This window comes from Acomys russatus, chromosome 7 (genome assembly GCF_903995435.1).
Source record: "Acomys russatus chromosome 7, mAcoRus1.1, whole genome shotgun sequence".
Taxonomy (NCBI): domain Eukaryota; kingdom Metazoa; phylum Chordata; class Mammalia; order Rodentia; family Muridae; genus Acomys; species Acomys russatus.
The window spans coordinates 22,955,591-22,960,257 of NC_067143.1; positions in this window are offsets into that span (position 1 = coordinate 22,955,591).

The window sequence follows — 4,667 nt, forward strand, 5'->3', positions numbered from 1 at the left end:
CGCGCCCGCCTTACTGCTGCCTCGGAGGCCCTCGGACTGGGGCTCCGACGGGCGAGCTTCGCCACTTAGTGGCCGGGTCGCGCGGCTGTGGACTCAGGCCACCATTCCAGCCAATCAGAACGCGGCCCGTGCGGCCACTGCGGCCCGACAGTGCCCCCTGCCGGAAAGATCGTGGCATGGCGAGACTGCCCAGCACTGGCCCCTGGTGGCCCAGGGGAATCCGTGTAGGTTGTCTGGCTATCTGGGACACCCCGAGGCGCACCTAAGTCACCCCAAAGCCCCAGCTTTCCTTAATGAAAAATAAGTTTCCAATAAGTGAGAGTTATATAGGATGCTTCTAATTAGTTGCACTGGAGATGGGGGGCAGGATGTATTCTTTAAACACGAACTACAGTTGTATCTCAATGATAAAGAACTTGCCTAGCAGGTGCCAGGCTCAGATATCAATACCCACTACTAAAAACAAAACAAAAAACAAAAATAAAACAGAACAAAAACAAAGACCAACTTTATGCATGTATATTGCACATCTACATATATACATGTTCTCGTTTTTAGAGTAAGATCACTTGAGCGTTTTCAAGATTTTGTTTTTATTGTTTAATGCATATTAGTGTTTTGCCTGCATATGTGTATTTGCACCATGTCCGTGCACACAGAGATCAGAAGAGTGCATCAGATCCTTCTGGAACTGGAGCTAAAGACAAATTAAAGGAGTTGTGAGGCAAAATGTGGGTACTGGGAACTGAACCCATGCCCTCCTATGCCAGTGCTCTTAGCCACTAAGCCATCTCTTCATCCCTACAGATGCATCTTTTCGCTTCTGGCATGAATGCCAATATTTTGTGTTCAGGTAAGATTTCCTTGCCAAGCAGGGTGGGAAACCCTGTTCCCTTCTGACTCGCACAATTCACCTTTAAGGGACTTGATGCTCTGTAATATCAGCTTCATTCTGGTGGGGAAGAACCCGGAAAGGCTTTGAAGTGCTCCAAGCACAGAACATTCTAGACAACTACCATCCCTCCAAACTCTTGCAACTGCCTTATACACACCCCTGCTGTGACAGCCTGGGGGGGGGGTTCTTTTCTTTTCAACAGTGTGCCCTTAAGAAAACACCAGTTTAATTACCATAGAAACTGCAGCTCTCTCTCTCTCTCTCTCATTCTCTCTCTCTCTCTCTCTCTCTCTCTCTCTCTCCTTTTGTATTTCATTACTGCACACGACAGTTATTTAAGTTATAAACGACAGTAGCCAGAGTCGGTAGCATTAAAGAGCACAGGAATACACATAGCTGGCCCTGTGGGACCCAGAGTGCTGAGGAAGACTGGAGACATCACATAGTGGCCACAGGCTCTTCCCAGCAAGGCCACCAGGCAGTGGTGTATGTGGGGGGAGGGAAGATGGGTTGCTCCCAGTTACCTGAGGAAGCACCCAGGCTTTCCTAGTGAGAGGCAAGAATCTGCCCACAAACAACTGTGGGCCTTTGTTTCTCGAAAGACCCCATTTCCAAGGCACCATTCTGCAAAGGGTAGAAATGGATGCGTCACATGTATGTGTCATTCAGGCAGGAATCCCCTCTCTTCTTTGGCTGAGGCTAGGTGGGGGTGGAGGGTGGTTGTGTTCAGCACCTAGGCATCGGGCTGGGAGCCCTGGAACCCTGGTCTTATATGTCCTCCCATTCACATCAGGGGCAAATCAACACTTGGACTTTGATAATCATCACCAGATCTGCCTGCTTACCCATTCTCAGCGTCCTCTCCTTGGCCACCCATGACAGCATGGGACAGCTATACCGTCACCTGGACTCATCCAGAACCATTAATTCTCAGCACATTTGAATGGCCCCATTTCCAGGAATTCTAGCTGGGTAGGGCATGGCTTCGCCTAAGGGTGGGGAGCCTTCACAGTTGGCCTCCTAAGAAGTTGCTCCTTAGGTTTTTCTTGCCTCATGCCCACAGAGTCTTGGATTTTGAAACTCAAACCTTCCCCCTCACTTCTGCTGTAAATCTGTCTCTGGGGAAATGCTTGCTCTAGGGCACAGCTTAGCAAAGAAACAGCGTGTGCCGCTGGTTAGTATTACAAAACAGTATCCCGCTGATCATATCTAAATTCTCACAGAACTGAGACTCGGAGGCATGGACTCACTTCCCTAAGTACATGGCTATGAGGTGTGGGAGAAGCAAGTATATTAGAGGTGACCAGGGGAGTCAACCAGAGCAGGCAAGGGCTGCACATTCAATAGGAAGAGAATAACCAAGCGGGTGAGAGGAGAGGGCTATTTGCAAAGCACTGGGTGGGGCTGGGGATGCATCAAGCCAAGAGCCTTTAGTGTCCTGGTGCTGGGGGAGCCTGGAGCTCTGGGAGACCGCCCCTGGACAGAGGAGGAGCTACAGAACACATACTAAGAGGGAGAAGGAGAATCCCCGCCTCTCTCTTCCTGCTGCTCTGCGGCCAGCATCTCCCACCGTGGCAACCAAAGCCTGACAGTGATGTGTGGGATAGGTCCCCCGTTGCGTGAGGCTGCCAGCTGTTACATTTGGACCATGGGGTCGACAGAGCCATCGTTGAAAATAATTTTATAAGCGTATAATTCGCAGAGGTATATTATAATCCGTGGAGCTTATTGGAGGAAATAAATACTCAAAGTTTAACATGCCCTAATCATTCAACTGAATTTTTCTTACCTTGTCCATGCCCATCTTTGTCAGGGTGTTGAATATTTGCACAATAAAAATCAGTCAGTGACCCCTACCCAGACCTAGCCAAGGGACAGAATATTCTCCACAGTTAAGTGGAGACTGGGGACTGACTTTCACATGAACTCTGGTGCCCCCTTTTTGGCCATGTCCCCTTGATGGAGAGGCCTGATGGCACTCGGAGGAAGGATAGCAGATTACCAAGAAGAGACTTGATACCCTAGCATCATATTCAAGGGGAGGAGGTCCCCATCAGTCACAATCATAGGGAAGGGGAGTGGGGTGAAAGCGGGAGGGGAAGAAGGAATGGGAGGATGCACGGGATGGGATAGCAATTGAGATGTAATATGAATGATTTTATTTTTCAATAAAAAAAAAAAAGAAAAAAAGGAAATCAGTCAGTGCATCTGTTATCGTTAGCTGGGACCTTGCTTTGTGGGTGGGCTGGTCTCAGTCCTCCCCCGTTGGCATTCATCTGTTAAGACTACAGGTTAAACTTAGCAGTGTGTTATGTTGTAGCTATTGAATTGGGGATAGCATAACTGTTAGGATTAAAAGTAAATAGAATGACACACAGTAGATATGATATGGAGAGGTTTATGAGGAAAGGAAAAGGAAGAGGAGTTAGGGCCTGAGTGTGTCATGAGGGTAGAGAGACAGGGACAGAAAGACAGTAAGAGAGAGGGGGCGGGGCGCCCTTAGAGAAAGTGCAAGAGAGAAGTACGAGAGTAAGAGACAAAGTAAGAGAGAGACAAGAGGGGCAGTGTCGGTCCCTTTATTGTCTGGCACACCTGGTAAGATGACACCATAGGTTGCTAAGCAACCTAGAGGCAGCCGCTTATATGCCAACAATTAAAACGCTGAAGAACTTTTTTCAGTCTTTTGAAATTTTTATCCAGGTCAGCAAAGAAGTTTGGAATGAAGATGCTTCACCGTTTTGCCTTATTTGATAGCCAAAAATATTAACAAGAACTCACGCCACACTATACCCACTCACCAATTGCAACCGTACTCCAACACCTGAGTCCTCAAAAAGCCACAAGACTATTCTTTAAGAATCAATGATAAGGAGTATTGGCTACATGGTTATTGCTTATGATAAAAATGTGAAAGCTGTCTCAATGTTGCCACACTATAAAGAGGTATGCATTTTCATTAATGTCTTACTAGAAAAAAGAATTCCTGTAGTCTTTGTTTCTTATTTTTATTCTTTCATTAAATGGAGTAGGTAATCTAAACTGCACAAATATAGGCATCAATATTAGAAATTTAATACCTATATCTATAGGCATATATTTTTTTCACCATGGAATTATAAATTTTTTTCACTTTGAATTAAAAAGAGATCTTGTCTTAGTCAGTGTCTATTGCTGTGAAGAGACACTAGGATCACACCAACTCTTAAAAAGGAAACCATTTAATTGAGAGCTTACTTCCAGTTTCAGAGGCTTACTCCTTTGTCATCCTGGGGGGACATGGGATGGCTCGGCAGCATGCAGCAGGCAGGGCTCTGGAGAAGCAGCTGAGAGGTAGCCAGCCTGATTTCCAGCAGGGGCTTGGGGAGTGGCTCTGGCTTGCGCTTTTGAAACCTCAAAGTCCACCCCCATCCTCGTGACACACCTTTTCCAACACAGCTCATCAACTGGAGACTAAGCGTGCAAATATAAGAGGCCAATCTCATTCAAACTACCACTGGGCTCTAAATAGTTCTTTCTAGAACTGTCCTAATATAAAACAGACTTTTACCACTGTGTTAAAAATGATATTTCTTGGAGGTGGTGGTGGTAGGGGTGTGTGTGTGTGTGTGTGTGTGTGTGTGTGTGTGTGTGTGTTAGGCAAATGTTCAAATGTTCTGCAGCTGGGTATTCCCTCCTCCCCTGGCCCCACCCACTTTTATTTCTCAGGCTGGCCTCAAACTGACCGCACTGCCCAGTCCTCCAATTTGCATTCCTCCCCCAGGCTCTGCTCAAG